The 19,747-nt window shown below is 39.9% G+C and overlaps 2 long non-coding RNA genes across 2 annotated transcripts in view; one reads left to right on the top strand and one right to left on the bottom strand.

Annotated features, from left to right (window-relative positions):
- LOC118971097 (uncharacterized) overlaps positions 1-8,916 on the bottom strand; it is a 79,631-nt gene extending 70,715 nt beyond the window's left edge. The window contains exon 1 of the long non-coding RNA XR_012133006.1: positions 8,251-8,916. This is a non-coding gene — a long non-coding RNA (uncharacterized lncRNA). The remainder of the gene's footprint in view (positions 1-8,250) is intronic.
- Positions 1,682-8,253, top strand: LOC108384444 (uncharacterized). The gene is made up of 3 exons (XR_005059364.2): positions 1,682-3,394; positions 3,661-3,698; positions 8,114-8,253. It is a non-coding gene; the product is annotated as an uncharacterized lncRNA (long non-coding RNA).
- Positions 8,917-19,747: the final 10,831 nt, after the last annotated feature.

Raw genomic sequence — 19,747 nt, 5'->3', positions numbered from 1 at the left:
CTGTGGTTAAGAACAGAAGGACATCTGTGTGGGTAATTCTCATGTAAAAATGTAGTGATTTCAAGCATCCCAGCCCTTGAAGTTTACACTGTGAAATATCAGTTTCAGCTATGTGACTCTGTTCATGACAAGAAATATCTGGGGTAGGAGAGACAGTAAGACAATGAGAACTGGAAGTCATATCCCCCTAGCGAAGACCCAGCATGTGTGTGTTAGCGCGTGCCCAGCGGAGGAATGTTAGCTGAACAGCTAATATGTCTGTGTTCTTGGGGGTCAGGAAGACTTAGTTTCTCCAGTCTAGGGACTGTGCTAATCCCCAGTAATGGTTTTTAGGAGCCAAAAGCTAACTGCAAAAAAGCTAAATATCAGATGTAGATGGAATGACCGTCTAAAGCTAACATGCAAATGAGCTCAGGCCCATGGATTTTGTCCTCAGATAAAATAAACCCAAACCAGAAAAACTGGGAGCTCAGTCAAAGTTTGGGGATAGATGGATGATTCTTTTATGAATAGAAAACTGCAAATGTTAATGACCTCCAAGACATCTGCACTAGAATTAGTCCTAAAATTTTATAAATAATTTAGAATTGAAATCTCTGTGTTTGTTCATCATGCTCAGTTTTTCCAGAAGCCAAATGCCAAGCTACTAAGGACAGACGGCAGAAGAGCTTGTTGACTTCTGAGAGTGGCCAGGATGAAAACAGAAAAGTTTCAATGTAGGCAAGGGAATAATGAAACCATGCTTAAATCATTAGGGGACTACAGGAAGTTGTAATTGGAGTTTTCTGAAAGGTGAGCTCCAACTACTGCAACTAAAACAGATGCTACAAAAATGCAAAGTGCACTCTAAATTCTGTACAAACTGTAATGTACTCCAAGACCCATTGGAAGGGGGTCAAAGCTGCATCAGAAAGGCCTGGGAGGCTGCCACACCAGGATTCCTCCAGAAGAAAGCTTAGAGATAACTTTCTGGAAAGTGGACCAGAGCAAACATTCTAGTGTGCTTAAGGCCCCAGCAAACAGCCTCTAGGGAGCGCTAAGTGCCTAGCAGGTTTGCATCTTCTCATTTCCTATTCATAGTCACCCCACGAAGTGAGGACTAAATATTAGCCACTTTGCAGCAGAAGAAACTGAGGCTTGGTTAGATTAAATTATATGCTAGTAAGGGCAAGAATTTCCACCCAGGCTGTTTGACTCCAGGACTATGCTAACCTCCTTTCTTTAGATTTTCCATGCAATTTTGATTCCCTTTCTAAGGAGGCCAGACTGCAGCTAGTCATGAGAGGCTGTTTTTGTTTGGATCTGGGTAGTGTCCCTCCCCTTGTGTCTGCTCCTTTGCCACCCCTTTTCCAGGAGTACAAAGTGCCTCTCTGCCTCTCCTTGTAATGTCCTCCGGAAAGAAGGGGCTCCAAGTCACCGAGCTTGGGTAGAGAAGAGACTGAGAGCACTAGTGACATTTTGAAAATATAAATGAGCTAAAGAATGCTTTAAGCTCTTGGATGAAAAATCCAAATGAGTGATGATATTTGGAAATACAAATATGTTTTATTTTGTATAAATATATGCAAACATAATTATATATTTGTACAATATACACATGTATTGTATATTTGTATAAAATTATATGTGTACGAAATACATTTGTATTTTCTGAAATACAAAAGTAACAAATAATCAGTTACTTTAGAGCCTAATAGGATAGGAAAATAAAAGAAGTAAATGGATAAAAACTTGATGTAGTAAAGAATATTACAAATCTTAAGCAGTGATTTCCTGTATGTAGTTAATAGCTCTGAAATTGAATAACTATTTTATGACCAAGTTTTCCATCTTTTCCATTCATTGTGGTCATTTTCTCCTTTTGCATCCCTTTTGATAATGTTTTACAGACATCATTGATTTATATTCCTTATCTGTGTATTTCCTTCCCAGACTGCGTGAAGAGTGATCAGCACGACTAGTAAGAAATCGGTATGTATGTATGATAACTTGGGGTCCTGTGCCAATTGCTGGCTGCATATTTAGTTTCCTCCAAAGTGGTCGTAAATGTTTTACATATAGGTTCCCTCCACTCTCCAAAAGTAGAGTGTTCTATGAAATTTTTCATAAACTGCAATGGCGTTACGTGAAAAGCAACTACCATTAATTTATATGGGAAATTTTTTGATCCCTCCCAGACACCAAACATAACCTCTCTTAGGCTTTTCTGATACCTTAGGACACGACTTGCTAACGAATGCACAAAATAGGTGAAGATAAAGTGCAGAGGCTCCCAGACCCAGTTCACAGCTGTGGCGACTTGGCGCTGAGATGCTGAGTGAGGCCCCCGGATAGGAGCTGGGCGGGGGCGGCTCCCCGCCCAGGGCGTGCGCGGCCTCGCTGGGCTCGCTGCAAAACCCACGACAGCTGAAGGCTCTTCTCACTTGGGGCCTTTTTCCGTGAAAGCAAAAATGCTCTTTGGATTTGGTCAGCAAAAACCGAATCCAAGTACTAATGTAGGTCTTCCATGAAAGCAAATAGGCAGTATTTGTCCAAACCTATTAGGATTGAGTAAAAATCGAAAACTCCCAAATTTGTCAACATAAACCTTTACAAATAAAACACAGCACTATTTTCTATCCAATTCATTGTTCCACGAAATGTTCATTTAATCCATGGAATATTGACCATCCAAAAACTTTAATGTCAGATACCAGAAATGAACCGGTGCTGACCATTTTCTTCTTGAAATAAATGTTCAGTTCCTCAGTCTCACTGTTTATTTAAAAAGATGCCATTTTTGATGAATTTAAGTTTAACGATTTGATAGGTTCACATTTAAACACATATAGGAATCTCTCCATTCTACTCCTGTCCAAGAAAAATGCAGTTAACAGATGGGTCAACATGGAATATAAAATGGAAAGCAAAGGGATTTTTTTGTTTGTCGCTCATTTGTTTGCTGCCTCGGGTTATTCTCAGATACCAGGTTTTTGGGTGCCCTCCATGTTTTATCTTTCACCACACCATTAGCTAAATGGTCCTCTCCCCATGATCCTTGCTCCCCTCCCCTCTCTGGGTCATTTATGATCATCTTCCGGAAGCTTCTGCATATTGAGCCCACAGCGGAGAAATCTCGGCAGCGTGGGTTTGCATTATGGGATAAGCCAGCCATCTGGCTAGATGCTAGATCCCGATGTTTTTCTGCCTCAGATATTAGTACAGTACAATTAAAAGTCAGCTGCCTTTCCTGGCCCCACAACCCAAAAGCTGTTGGGTAACGAGCCCTGTGCCCTCCAAAGCAGTGGAGCATGTTTCCAGTGTGGACAGAGGTTATCTGTGCTAGACATTCACTGCAGGGCAGTCTGCTGAGGGATCCCTAACAAAGCCACTTCCTATTCAAACCGTGCTTGCGGTGAGTCATCTTTTTCTTTATACATACTTACATTCTTAAGCTACCAGCCGATGAGGATCCTAATGCATATTCTTCAAAGTGACCTATTAATGCTGGCATCTTTTATGATAGCTACTGTGTCATAGCAATGTGGCAACTCTTTTCTCTTTCAATATTTGTACACACATATTTTTTTAATGTTTCAGGATGCTTAGAGCTAGGCAACACCCACATTTCTTGGCTGAGGATTCCAGTGCTAAAAAACTGTTAAATTTTATCTTTTACAGGGAGAAAAGCAGAGCTCTGAGTCCTATGGATTAAAGCAGTGAGTCACAAATTTTTGTTGACATTAAGAATCATCTGGGGCCCTTCTAAAATACAAAGTGAAAAGCCCTGAAGATTGCAAATTCCCAGACCCCACCACTGGAGATACTGATTTAGGTCCAGGCATTTGCCTTAGGTGATTATGATGAGAAAGGCCCCCAGATGGGCCTCTGAGAACCCCTAGCGCAGAGCAGGGCTGCTTCAGCTGTTCCCACCCACCTATTAAGCTGTCATCTGGAGTAATTTCGGTGTAAGTTCAGAAGGCTACCCATGAGGAGCTAAAAAGCCCTTCTGCAAGTGACCCGAACATTACACAGTGGGAAGTTTCTGGATACCTCGGGAAGAGATGAAGGCAAATGCTTTGTTTCAAAAAGTGCCTTCATTTCATCCTCTGGTTGCCTTCTCTTCCTCCGCCTTCCAGTTGTCCCTCTCCTGCTTCCCCTCTCCCTGCCCCGCTTCCTCTTCTCTCCCTCCCCTTTCCCCTTCTTTTGTGGCTCATTTAAGCACTATCTTCTTTTCTCCTCTCATCCAAACTCCTTTTCCAGAAGCTGTTGCAAAGTCTGTCAGGTGACTATTTTTAGAAGATGCAGTAAGTGAGTAACAACTGCCAGCAGAACTCAGAGGTGAGAGTCCGAACTTCAGAAAAGCCATAAGGCCACGATCTCTGGAGTCTTGGCATCTTGAGAATCAATTACTTTTCTTATTTTTAAGGTGATTATGAAGGGCAAGATGTAAAGTGGTGGAGAAATTCAGTAGCTCAGATCCCAGCAAGGGAACATTCCTCCCCCACCCCACTACACACACACACACACACACACACACACACACACACACACACACACACACACACACACACACACACACACACACACACACACACACACACACACACACACACACACACACACACACACACACACACACACACACACACACACACACACACACACACACACACACACACACACACACTTAGGAACAGGCATAGAACTGTCTACAGAGCCACACATCCCACCAAATTCAAAGGCATCACACACAGGTGCTAACCAAGACATGCCTCAAGGAAAACCTGCAGGACTGTCAGTGAGATGAGGTCGCCTCGGTAACTCACAACTCAGGAATGGAGCAGAACTTCTGAAGTAACAGTTGGGGAATGTGAGGGGAGCAGGGCTAATTTAAGAGGCTGCTAATACAGACATAGCTATTTACAAGCAAGGTCTTTCATTCTTTTATCGGTGAAGCAAACCAGCTGCCCTGCTGTTAGTCTTGACACTGTAATCTGATCAGTAAAATGGCAGCTGGTTGACAATATCCTCTCTCACCAAGCCAGGAAATGATGAGAAAAATGTTTCCATGGACCCCGTTAGGGATAAACAGAGGGAAATGCTTATTGTCTTTTGAACATTTAGCTGTAGGGATGGGAGGAAAGGAGTTGCAAGAACGGCTGCATGACTAACAGTGGGGTTTGAATCCTGGCAGTGTTTGTATCCATCCTCACTGTGGCTAATAAAGAGGTCTGCAGAGAGAGAGAGAGAGAGAGAGAGAAGCGAATGGAACTTTAAAAAGCTCCTCTTTTCTCCAAAATGGCTGTGTCCTCTTGCACTCCGATTAGGAGCCGAACCTCCATCTTACTTTGCCTTGTAGGGAATGAGCCCATTTCCATCCGGGAACCTGGCTGTCTTAAACCTAGAGAGGGAATCCTGAATACATGGAAGGAAATGGGATGCAAAAGTTCTCTCCTATGAGCACGAAATGAGCAGGTCTTCCTCAGCCTCCCTCAACTACTCTATATTTCAACTTCTAGTTCACCCCAGTGCCACCTCAGACCTTCAAATAGATCCTCTTCATTGATACCTCTTGGACCACTCATTTATTCTGTGTGCAGAAGGGGAGCAGATGCTGCAGTGTACCATTAACCCACAGACTCACCCAGGGGTGCCGCAGATCTGCCAAAGCCTGCCAAAGCATTGCATCACTAAGTAAATCTGGGAACTGTGGTTCTGAACTATAAGCCATTGTTTGGCAATTGATGTAATTTATAGGTCCTACCAATTATTTGTATCAACATGTTGTTTATCAAAATGAATAATCTACCCCTTGGCTTAGTTCGCTCTGGTGTGTTCGCTCTACTGCTGAGAGTGCTAACGAGTGAACCCGCTTTGCTCACTCACTGTTTGATTCACTACCTGTCAGGCTGCTCTGTAGCTGTTGATCGCCTCATTTTACAATTGATAGAACTGTTTTTCAGTTAATATCACAATGAGGTACTGAATGGGTCATTGCTCTACCTTCAAGGCCCCAAACCTAAGCTGGCAGAATTTTTGCTGTTCATATACTAGAAAAATTAAATAAATATTGAGTACTAATCAAAGTAAATTGGCTCAAAGCATTTTCTCATCTGACATATTTTCATGTTCTAGGATATAGCCGCTGTGATAATTAGTTTGATAAACACCATCATGTCCAAGCCCTGGAAAAGCCTGAAACACTCTAAAAAAAAAAAAGCAACTGAGCTAAGACTCACAGAATTATTGAGGTATGACCTAGAGATCAATCAGCTCTCTCACTGTAGTAGAGGAAACTGAGACCTAGTTTCAGTAATTCAGGAAAGTGAATCAGTTTGCCCATCACAAAACTAGTGGCAGAACCAGGCCTGAACTATAGTCTCCAGACCCTAAACCAAAAATTTTCATTACTACACCTACTGTGTGAGCAATATCTCTTCTCAGGGTCCTAAATTAATCACGGGTTTATGACGATACTGATGGCTTTTTTCGCAGAGCTAACCACACCTCACCTCTTGGAACGTCATGAAGCTGTGTTAGTGTTCCCAGCTCACTTGGATAATTTCACCACATTTAATTGGAACTGGCAAAATTCCCCTCTTCCTCTGGGTGGTGGGATTTCCAATCAAAAGGTTGTCATCATCAAAGAGACATAGTGGAGCGGGGGATGCGGGTGGGGTGTCACCCACTCACATTCATCTCTCAAAGTTACTCAAGACCTGCCATCCATCACTTTACCTGCTCCTGTCTGGGCTGCTGTGGGAGGGAGCAGCATCCCCTGTAGAATGCTGTCAGAGCTTTATCACAAGGTTTTCCAAGTGTGGGGACTAATCTCATCTCATCCTATCCCCCAAACCTCCTGTCAGTATCAGTGGCTGCTTGAGGTTTCTCACTTACTCACAAACTTATTAGCTGTGAATAGCTGCTAGGGACTGTATTTGCATTTGATATCTTCAGGGGCATACGTGGTACCCACCACCTAGAATGTGCCCAGTAAAGGTGCTTTTTGGAATGTTTTGATGACAAAACAAAAATTAGAAACATTTTGTTTGAACACAGTATACTCTACCACAAAGCAATCATGCCCTTAATATTCCTCTGTAATTTGCCAAATCACTTATTGCTTCCAAGAGTTATTACAAAGAGAAAAATCATGAAATGCAAGATGGGAAGATGAAAGAGAGAGATTTCGCAGTGTTTAAGTAAGAGCAAGAAATAGGGCTGGTTAATTATAAAGGAAAAGGAAAAATATTATGGAGCTGTGATAAAAAGAAAAATAATGACTTGAGGGAAGAAAGAGGGGGTGGGGAAAGCTGTGTTCAGAAAATAATCATGTGCTGGAAATATCCTTTTCCAAGAAAATTTGACACAACCCAAATGCCAATCAATGATCAAGACTGTGAAGGTGCCATAATTTTTAATGTCATAAAATCTATCCTTTTCTGAATTCTCTGTGTATGTGTGTGGTGTCTGCATGTTTATTTTAGGAAAGATGAAAAAAAAGACACACACAAACTGTGGATGTCATCATTAAGTAGGAAAGGCCCAGTATTTGGAGGCCCAGTGTTGTAGGAGCCACTTCCTGAACCACCACAAACAAGTCCACGTCAGCTCACCAGGAGTGCACTGATTACCAGTGCGACCACGTGGAAAACTTCCCTGCTGCCAAGCTAGTCATTGGAACCTGGATAAGAAAGTGACAACTGAGCAGCGGGTATAGGGTATAAGTTCAGAGATGCAGTAAAATTAAAGGGGAAGAACTAAAAGGGAGGGAAAGGTGGTAAATCACTCCATCAGTCTCCTTAGCAAAGTAAAACGGTCCCCCTGCCTCCAGTTCCCCTGTATATTCTAAATCTCTTCCAGGGACCATCAACAACCTTTTTGTCTCTGTTCTAAATACAATAGGTGTTTTTCAGAAGCGACCTTAATGCTCTACCAGCTGCATTCCTCACTGCCAACTCTCTCCCTCCTTTTGTGACCCCAGTTTTCCCCTCCTACCTCTCTGGGAGCTCCCTTTTATTCTCCTCCAGGCCCCATCCTTGACTTTGGGAAGTGTTCAGAGGATCTGTCCTACCTTCTCCTCTCGCCATATCACTCTCCTAATGAAATATTATTCCCTTTCCTACCCAAGGTACCATCTTTATGCTGGTGACCCTCAAATCTATCTCAAGCCAAGATCTTGCCGCCCTGGTGTTCCCACTGCTCACTGACTGCCTTCGTGTGAAAGAGCCCTGGGGATCCACAACCCCAGGAGTCCAGACTACTCACCCGTCTCCCTCTGCCACGCTGCCATTCACGTTACCGCTCAGCGAACAGCCCATCCTTCACCCACGTAACCCGGGCAGGCTTCTGAGTAGCCATACTGATTCTTTCCTCTTCTTCAGATCACAGATATTTACTGAGTGTCAACATGCATCAGAAACTGTGCTGGGTACACCTGGGATGGAACAGTAAATGACATCAAAGAGGTCCTCATCTTCACGCAGCTTACAGTTGCGGACACACAGCCTCTCGACTAGTCCGGCTGACACTGTCGCGTCGTTTCTGACCCTGCCCCCTTCGCTCTAACCCTGCCGCCGCTTTCCTGCTTCAGGAACCCAGCGTTTCCTGCCTTGTTGCCTAACTGCTTCCCAGCTCTTGCTTCTGTTTCAGGGCTTGCCTCTCAAAACATTTCCACAGTTTAGGGAGAGAAACCCTAAAGCAATCTTACCACACTGTCTGCTTCACTTACTTCAGTGGCTCCTCACTGCCCTTAGGATAAAGATAAACCCCATCGTTAAATGGCCTATAGGAAGGGCTTGGTCAAGCCCTGGGAAGGAAGACGACACAGGGTCCCTTCAAACCCAGTCTTTAAACACTCATTCAACATTGTCAATCAGGAAAAAAGGAGTCTATTAATAAAAATTGAATACCCATTTATATCTAAAGTTAGGAATTTGTCATATACACTGACTATAATATAGCATCTTTTTAACCCACATGTGTGCTTCACACATACACAAAAATGGGTTCTGCTTTACATTCTGACATGTTATGTAACCTACTGTTTTTATTTTCATTTTGTGGATATTTTTTCCACATCATTAAGCATTCTTCTACCACATCACTTCAATTTCAATTGCACAGTGTTTTACTGAGTTGTTTATTTTTAAATTTGATATTTTCCAAAGTGATATATGCACAAGTTAAAAAATCAAACAGTGTTAAAGGATTTATAATAAAAGCAACATCATGCCATGTTCCCACTTCAGCCCCGGTCCCCAGAAGTAACCATTTAAGAACATTTCAGATGTTGTTTCTCTTAATTTATCTCTGTATTTCCAAATAACATGGATATAACACTTTTCATTGATTTATCTGTTTTATCTATTGACTGGCAGTGTGATATAGTCAATCATTCAACAAATATGTATTATTCATCTACTGTGTTCCAGGCACTGTCCTAGGAAATGGGAAAAACAGAAAGATTACTGCATTCATGAACCTTAAATTCTAAGAGAAGGGCAATTACAAAGCAAACAACCAAATAAAACAATTTAATATACTACTTGCTACACAGAAAATAAAACAAGGTAATAGAGATTAAACAGACTAACTTCAGGTAGGGTGGTACCTTGCCAGTGGGTTTCAGCCTTGGACAAGTTCACTATGGATTCAGTGAAACCAAAGAATGACAGTGGAACGTTCTTGGGGTAAAAGGGTTATACCTGACTTTATTCCCGCACTGGCAAGTCAATCACTAGAATCCCATCCTCTCAGAGCCAATCTGCATGCAGCGATCCAGTCTCTGCATCTGGGCGGCTCTACCCCCGCAGCCGTCTCATCCTCTATTCTCGGTACTGCCAACACTCCAGTCTCGTCTCTGTTCTTTTGCAGCCTTGCAGCTGTGCCACTGTGTTGCCTAGAGCACTGGGCAGAGCTCTTTATGTAGAGTCAATAACAACGTATTGCCCACATGTGTGTAGTGAGCCAGCCAACCAGGGCCAGGTGAGAATCCTGGCCTCAGGAACCTTCACTTCATTCACAGGTGGTCAAGAAAAGTTTCTCTGAAATGCCATGTGAGTTGAGCCGCATAGTGAAGATCTAGAGCAAGAGCTGTAGTAGTTACGATATGGGTTGGATGCATGTAACAGACCCTATAACAGCGGTTTGAACAAGTGAAGTCTATTTTGCCTTATATAACAGCCTGAGGGTAGGCCATCCAGGGGTGTAAGTTCCTTCTATTTTCTTGCTCCTCATCTGTAAGGTCTAAGATGACTCCACCACATCTACCTTCCCAACCCCAGGGTGGAAGAAGAAGGGCACATCTCTTCTCCCTGACTCAGCAGTTGTCTATCTCTTCTGCTCTCATACTTTTAGCCGGAACTTAGTCACACAGACACACCCAGCTGCAAAAGAAACCACTTAAAATGCTGGTTTCCCTTCTGGGCAGCCAGGCACTGGACTAAAGTCCCATTATTGAGGAAGAAGAGGAGAATGGGTATCAGGGATCAACTTATTTTCTGCCAAAGGAACACTTTATGACGAGGAAAGATCAAGGCAAAGGCTCTGGGTAGGGAAAGACCTTGACTTACCTAAAGAAGAGAAAGAAGGCTAGTGGTTAAAGAAGGGGAAAGTAGGTGAATGTGCGACCAGGGGGCAGACAAGGAGCAGAGAAAAGATCTGTAAACCATGCTGAGGAATTTCACTAAGCAATTGTAAGCAATGGGAGAGTTTTCAGCAGGGAATTGAGTCAAGCATTCTTTCTCACATTTCCCCTTACTCTAATCTTTCATGGCATTATATCACTGATTTTGATGAAATCATTAACCACCACTTACATCATCACAAGTATGTAAATATTGTTTATTGCAGAGCCGAGTAGTGTACTAACCTTACAGTTGCTCTCTTGTATAGCTTTTAGTTTGTCTCAAGTTAACAATATCATGTGTTTCCACTTACATAATTATGCACACATATGCACACACATACACAGCTTCAATTCACTCCAGATTCTCCATATCATCTATTGTCATTCTAATTTACTTTTTTCTGTCTTCTAGAAATTTATTGAAATCACTCATCCACTGATAAGATTGTTCTTGTGAATCTATTTCTTTTAACATCTTTACTACCATGTTAATGACTCTTAGCATGGAGAGGAGAAAAATAAGCATGATCTATCCATCAATTTGAGTGAAATTCCATTCACATTTTAGCTTACAAATTTTCTCACTTTACAATAATATTTAACTTGGTAATATACACGGGAAATGAGACTCCCTTTTTGACATTTTCTGAGGTTGCAAAAAAAGATTCAAAGGTTTCCAGTATGTCTTGGTCAGGTTGTTCCTTTGAACGTGACTGAATGCCAGGAGGGCAACAGCTTTAATTGGGCTGTACTTCTATCTTTCAACTCCCAGCTTAGACACTGCCTCTGCCCACACCATCCATTTCCCTTACATTGATTTCTTGTTTACTCTGTATCTTCCAGTGGCCCTGTAAAGGTATGCATCTTTGCCTTCTGGTTGTTTTTGAACTAGTTATTTCCAGTTATTACCCAAACTACTTTTGTGAACTATTAAATATTTCTTGGATATATAGATGCTATTCACCTATTCTTTGACAGGAAGCTTCTACTCATAACTATATTTGATTATTATTTTTTTAGATTATTGCCATGCTTAGTTTTATCTTCGTATGTGTATCCCGATCGTACTTGTGTTTACAACCCCACTTCAAATGCTACCTGGCCCCTGAATATTTCCCTGAGGAATCTAAGCCCCTTCCTCTGCTCAGCACAGTCAGTGTCTTACACATAATTAGCCTCCTGTAATGAATAAACTGAGTTATCCAGTGACGATTCAAATAAACTGTTTTATACCATGTATTTTTAAAAGATCAAGTTTCTATCATTAAATATTGAGCAGCTGAAAAGACTAGCGTGGTTAACATCCAGCACCATTCCTAGCCTAGAAGAAGACATGTAGCAAAAGGACATTTAACGTTTTATTTGTTTAAACTGTTTATTTGGCACTGCAAGGATGATGTAACCAAACCCATCTGTTTCCTCTTGTCCAGCGATTTCAGATGGTGGCAAAAAGAACTTTAGGCTGAACTTCTAATGACTTCCAACTTATCACACCTGTTCTTTGTCAGAAACTTGTTAAAAATTTTAATACAGATGAATAAATTACTAGGACAATCTGGAATAAGTATAAAGTTCTTTTATAAAACTCAACAGCTTTAAAACAAAAAGATAAGTTTCTTGGCTGATTATCTGTTCCCATGGCATGTGAATAGCTGAATTGTTTAAAACACTATGCTTTATTATGTACTTAAAAAAAAGCTTGATGTTAACCAGGAATTATATAACTGTAGGATTTAGGATTAAATGGGACACAAGTAAGTTATTCTTTCATTATCCAACTTTCAGGGAAGATCTTAAATACGATGCTGCAATTAAAAAATTTTTAAACTGGGTAAAGATTTAAATTTGTATATATTCACATCAACATTGCAGGCCATTTTATAAATGGCATTGCTCATGTCAGGTCAGCTGTTGTTTTCTAACCTGATATTTAAAACCCTCCTATCTCAAGTCTTCCTTTCCAACTCGTACCTCTGAAGATTATTTTGCTTCCTTTCTGCAAGCTGAGGCCTTAAGTTTGTTTTATCTGTATGGTATATAACCACTTCGTGATACTTGGAATGCAGTTCTGCATTTTAAATTTATCCTGTTATTAATTCAAGTTTGGTCCAAATTTTCATTAGACCAAAGTTGTAGGCATGTCATTATCAAATGTATCATTTTCTGGCAAATCAAGGGCAGAGTCTATAAAATGGATTGTTTTGCTTAGGTTTAAATAATACATTTTTGTACATCCATGTAAGTGAGCTTTCTGTACAGTGACTTCTTTCAAAACAGATTTAGTGAAAAGATGCTCAACATTATCAGACATTAGGGAAAGGTGGATAAATGAGATGCCACTTGAGATACCACTTCACACCAACCAAGATGGCTGTAATCAAAAAGGTAGATGATAAACGTTGGTGAGCAATGTGGAGAGTTGGAATCCTCCTGTATTGTTCGTGGGAATGTAATATGGAGGAGCACTTTGGAAAATAATCTGATGGGTCCTCAAAAAGTTTAAACACAATTACCATATGGCCCAGCAATGCCACTTCTAGGTAATACCCAAAAGAAATGAAAATAGATGTTTACCCAAAAACTTGTACAAAATGTCAGGAGTAGCATTATTCAGAATAGCAGAAAGTGGAAGCAATCCACATATCCACCAATAGATGAATGGATGAACAAAATGTGCTATTTTCATACAATGGAATGTTTTTTGGCCATGAGAAGGAATGAAATGCTAATACAAGCTACAACATGGATGAAACTTGAAAACGTTATATAAAGTCAAAAAGCCAGTCACAAAAAAATCATGTATTATGTTCCGTTTATGTGAAATGTCCAGAATAGGTGAATCTACAGAGACAGGAACATTAGTTGTTGCCTATGCTGAGGCGGTAGATGCTGGTGGGGAGGGGAAAAGACTGGGGAGGAACTGCTAATGCATATGGGGTTTCCTTTGGGGTGATAAAACTAAAATTGATTTTAATGATGGTGCACAACTCTGTAAATAATATAGTACCATTGAATTGTTACACTGAAAATGGGTGAATTATTTGTTATGTAAATTATATCTCAATAGAGGTATTTTTTAAAAAAGAATAACAAACCAGAATTCAGCAATCTTTCATGGATAAAAGATAGGCTGATTTAGCAAAAGAAGGGCATTTGCCCTTTATTCCTCTTCCAGACACTGTTGCTTTTAGTTCATTTACAGTTTTATCTGCTTATCCCATGTGATATGTAATCAGAGCCCAGAGCCTCAACAGGAAGTCTATAACAGTTCTTTTAAACAAACAGTTTAATAACATTATCTAATTGTGCATTAAAGCACTGCTTTGATGCCATTTTATGATCTTCAGGTCTTGTTTTCCACTTTGAAATAACAGAAGAACTTATACGGATAATGTAATTTGACTTTGTGAAATTTCTTCATTGAAAAAACATCTATCATATTTAGGACAAAGCAAATAGTGTTCTGAGGTGTTTTTAAATCCCTGTGTAATCTACAATAGCTATATGGGGATTTAAACCACAAAACACAGTGCCAAACCTAAGAACAGCACTTATGTAAGCCAAATCTGATTTAAATTAAATGAGCTTTTTCAAGACCAGTTCAGTTGATCATTCATGAAATTTGTTTACTGTTTGATGTTTCTAAATTAGTTTCACCAACTAGTTCCTACAACTCCAACCTACCCTAATCTCTCCTTTCTCAAGGTTAAAACCACACAAATTATGCCATATTTTACATATATTAGCTTTTAATCAAACCCCAAAGGAATTTCTAGGCTTCTCTAAGGCAAGGACCCTGTCTTAAACTTCAACCTCACAGATGCCCTGTTAATTATGAGATTCCCAAGGTCCAGCCTTGGCCCAGTTCTCCTGTCAAGCTATAATACATATACAGTACATACTGTTTATAAATATATGTGTTTATGCTTGTATATCAGTATCTATCACTGTATATTTCATCTATCAGCTATCATCTTCTGTACTTTTACTTCATTTCCAACACATAAATATACATTCACTTCTCCCAAATCTCCAAAAACTCTTCATTTTCTTCAGAATAACCTCCAAACTCCTTAGTATGGATACCAAAGCTCTGCCACCTTGCCTCACTGACTAGCCTAAGCTTCATACCAGCACACCAATTCCTCAGATTTCCTCTCCCACGTCTTATTCTGTCACACCTGTAGACTTTGCTGACTCTTGCATTGCTCTCCAGTCTATGAAACGTCTATTAATCTTTTAAGGACCATGGAAAGTCATTTTCTCTATGGACTTTTATTAGGATTAATTTCTCTCTTTTAAGTGCTCCATGGCACTTTGCTATTTTGCCACTTATCACAACTTCACTTAATGGTACCTAGGGACATGTCTTTCCCTCCAGATATTAATTCTCTGATGTTTGAGATTATTTTTTTTAAGCATGAATCCCCTAACAAGAGGATAATGTGTGTATCCTCTTCACCCTATTCAGAATAATCACTCAATAAATGCTTGCTGGATTGAATCATCCTTAATTTCCCCACCACACCAAGAACAGTGTGGAGCATATGGCAGTTAATCAACAAATGCGACTGGTCGAATATAAGTTCCTCCAGGGAGGATTCGCATGTTCAATAACTGAGCTTAGTGACAGACTTAAGTGATAGATCTTGACCAAAAAATGTTTATTCTCTGAATTGTTTCTACACTGAACTGGACTTGGGTGAAAGACGTTTTAACATATCAAAAGAATCAATTGAGTAGTTTCATTATGTTTCTATTTTTAGAGGTTCTTCTGGAATGAAAGTATTTTCACCTAATGAAAACATGCAGAACTTTGGAAGCCAGATTCTTAGAACATAGGTGAATTTTTCACTGTTTATTCAAGGTTCATTCAAGCATTCACCGTTTATTAGAACTGTCTCTGGACCCGACACTGACAAAGACACTAGATCATAAAATGAAGATAGGGCCCTGCGTGAAAGGGTTTGCAGTGCCCTGAGGGAAGGATGGCAGAGGAGTCTGGGCTCTGGTGCTTCAGAAAACTGGTACTAATTAGCACTATGTTAATGATCTGGAAATTCCATTTTAAAATGGAATTTTAAATTCATATTTATTATATTTGTGCTTCCATGAACAGTCAAAAATAAAACTTTAACATTTCATTTAGTAAACCACTTTGGATTCACCAAAACAGCAAAAAAAAAACCAACCCATAATTAGATGCTATGAATCAGGGCCTAGGACTACAGTGAGGCAGGAGAGGTTTCTGAGTGTAAGATTTAAGGAAGCACAGACTCCCAGGTTCATGCAAATGAGGGGTCATTGCCTATTGTAACAGGTCATGAGAACAATCGCCCTGTCAAGTGCCACTGCATCTGGTAACTAAATGTTAAGTTTTGCACCCTAGACACCCTTCCTGCCTCACCCTAGGTCTGGCCCAGCTAGCAAGTAACTGTTTGGTGTTACATTTGGTTTTTTATACTTCGTATACTCCATAACAAATGTTTTATAGATTATTTCTGGCTCACCAAAAATAGAACTGTGAAACCATGGGGGAATGATATACAAAGAGAGTATGTCTACTTTTTGGAGGAAGGGATAGATATGAAGGGAAAAATTAAACAATTAGCATATTAAAATGATTAAAAAGTTAAAGGCTTACAACCATGCTAACTGGAAGTAATTCTCATACCTAAACTATTATCTATAATAATTAACTTATGATTTTGCTGCCTTCAAATAACTTTATTGGAATTTTTTTCTAGATCAATACCAAATGAATTGAATGAAACAACCAGAAAAGTTACAGGCCAGTATCAATATTCTTTCAAGACAGATCATTTTGGAGATTAGTACTTGAAGGTAATCCTCTTCTCAGTTCCTTAGTCTAGTTATTGATGGTTATTCAGGACCAAGTAAGGTATTCTGAATGCATATGTTCATAGGAATATAATGAACTGAACAAAGAATTAATTTAAATTAGTCATTCAAAAAAACAGATTCATGTGTAGGGACATTAATAAATATAGTGTAAGTGATAAAATAAATAATGTAGATTTAAAAGCCATTGACATCAAGTAGAGATTTGCCTATTATAACAGGTCATGAGAACTTGAAATCACCCTGTCAAGTGTCACTGCATCTGGTAACTAAATGTTCAATGTCAGATTGTAAAGAAACGTTCTGAAAAGTTTCAAATACATATACAGTAAAACATTGTCCCCTATGTTGGGTTCATTCTACTTCTCTACATGTTTAGGATGTACAAGAGATGTCACCCATTTATTTTGGTTTGATGGTAGATTTCTTCTTTCATTTCACGTTAAAATTGAATCTCTCAATATAGACTAGAAAATGTTGGCTGATTGTGACTTAATTATGAAACTATTTGGGATGGTCCCTAAGTGAGGTTTTGTATATTCTGCATCAATAAAACCAAAACAATCACTCCAAGCAGCTATAAATGGTGCTGTTTGTGTAGAAAGATGTTTTTGCATCAGATAATTAAAAAGGCCGACACTGCTCTTAAATAACATACCTAAATTAATTATGAACAATCCTTTTACCAAGGAAAAATGACAATTCTAGGAAAAAACTATTACTCAAATAATAAATGTGACGCTAAATGACTTGGTCATCTTCCCTATATTAAAAATACCTATAATTGTGGACTTTATAAAGTTTTTGTAATCATAACTTTTAACTTATAAAGCTTAAAATATCAAGCCCAGGAGATTCAGGCCAAGATGGGCAGCGGGAATCTCCTCCCAAAACCACATATATCTATGAAAATATAACAAAGATAACTCTTCCTAGAATAAAGACCAGTGGACACAGGACAACATCCACACCACATCCACACCTGCGAGAACCCAGTGCCTCGCAAAGGGGCAGCCCAAGCCAGGCCACGCCCACAGCAACAGCGGAGATACACTCCATAGCAGCCGGGCAGAAGCAGAGCCCGGTCAGCACACACCTACCCAGCACAAGCCACTAGTGGTCGCTGTTCTCCCAGGAGAGGAAGGCCACAAACCAACAAGAAGGGAAGTTCTTCCAGCCGTCACTCATCCCAGCTCTGCAAACTATTCCTATCACCATGAAAAGGCAAAATTTCAGGCAAACCAAGATCACAGAGGCAACACCACAGAAGGAGACAGACCTAACCAGTCTTCCTGAAAAAGAATACAAAATAAAAATCACAAACATGCTGATGGAGATGCAGAGAAATATGCAAGAGAAATGGGATAAAGTACGGAGGGAGATCACAGATGCCAGGAAGGAGATTACAGAAGTGAAACAAACTCTGGAAGGATTTATAAGCAGAATGGATAAGATGAAAGAGGCCATTGATGGAATTGAAACCAGAGAACAGGAACGCATAGAAGCTGACACAGAGAGAGATAAAAGGATCTCCAGGAATGAAACAATATTGAGAACTGTGTGACCAATCCAAAAAGAACAATATCCATATTATAGGGGTACCAGAAGAAGAAGAGAGAGAAAAAGGGATAGAAAGTGTCTTTGAAGAAATAATTGGTGAAAACTTCCCCAAAATGGGGGAGGAAATAATCAAACAGACCATGGAAATACACAGAACCCCCAACAGAAAGGATCCAAGGAGGAAAACACCAAGACACATAATAATTAAAATGGTAAGGATCAAGGACAAGGAAAGAGTTTTAAAGGCAGCTAGAGAGAAAAAGGTCACCTATAAAGGAAAACCCATCAGGCTAACATCAGACTTCTCGACAGAAACCCTACAGGCCAGAAGACAATGGCATGATATATTTAATGCAATAAAACAGAAGGGCCTTGAACCAAGGATACTGTGCCCAGCACGACTATCATTTACATATGATGGTGGGGTTAAACAATTCCCAGACAAGCAAAAGCTGAGGGAATTTGCTTCCCACAAACCACCTCTACAGGGCATCTTACAGGGACTGCTCTAGATGGGAGCACTCCTAAAAAGAGCACAGAACAAAATACCCAACACCCATGAAGAATGGAGGAGGAGGAATAAGAAGGGAGAGAAGAAAAGAATCTCCAGACAGTGTATATAACAGCTCAATAAGCGAGCTAAGTTAGGCAGTAAGATACTAAAGAAGCTAACCTTGAACCTTTGGTAACCACGAATGTAAAGCCTGCAATGGCAATAAGTACATATCTTTCAATAGTCACCTGAAATGTAAATGGACTTAATGCACCAATCAAAAGACACAGAGTAATAGAATGGATAAAAAAACAAGACCCATCTATATGCTGCTTACAAGAAACTCACATCAAACCCAAAGACATGCACAGACTAAAGGTCAAGGGATGGAAAAACATATTTCAGGCAAACAACAGTAAGAAGAAAGCAGGGGTTGCAGTACTTATATCAGACAAAATAGACTTCAAAACAAAGAAAGTAACAAGAGATAAAGAAGGACACTACATAATGATAAAGGGCTCAGTCCAACAAGAGGATATAACCATTCTAAATATATATACACCCAACACAGGAGCACCAGCATATGTGAAACAAATACTAACAGAACTAAAGGGGAGAATAGGCTGCAATGCATTCATTTTAGGAGACTTCAACACACCACTCACCCCAAAGGATAGATCCACAGGGCAGAAAATAAGTAAGGACATGGAGGCACTGAACAACACAGTAGAACAGGTGGACCTAATAGATATCTATAGAACTCTACATCCAAAAGCAACAGGATATACATTCTTCTCAAGTGCACATGGAACATTCTCCAGAATAGACCACATACTAGCTCACAAAAAGAGCCTCAGTAAATTCCAAAAGATTGAAATTCTACCAACCAATTTTTCAGACCACAAAGGTATAAAAGTAGAAATCAATTCTACAAAGAAAACAAAAAGGCTCAAAAACACATGGAGGCTTAACAACATGCTTCTAAATAATCAATGGATCAATGAACAAATTAAAATAGAGATCAAGGAATATATAGAAACAAATGACAACAACAACACAAAGCCCCAACTTCTGTGGGACACAGCGAAAGCAGTCTTAAGAGGAAAGTATATAGCGATCCAGACACACTTGAAGAAGGAAGAACAATCCCAAATGAATAGTTTAACATCACAATTATTGAAACTGGAAAAAGAAGAACAAATGAGGCCTAAAGTCAGCAG

This window comes from Manis javanica, chromosome 7 (genome assembly GCF_040802235.1).
Source record: "Manis javanica isolate MJ-LG chromosome 7, MJ_LKY, whole genome shotgun sequence".
NCBI classification, from domain to species: Eukaryota; Metazoa; Chordata; class Mammalia; order Pholidota; family Manidae; genus Manis; species Manis javanica.
The sequence above is the reverse complement of the archived record's forward strand: the minus strand, read 5'-3'. Positions and strand labels throughout refer to the sequence as shown.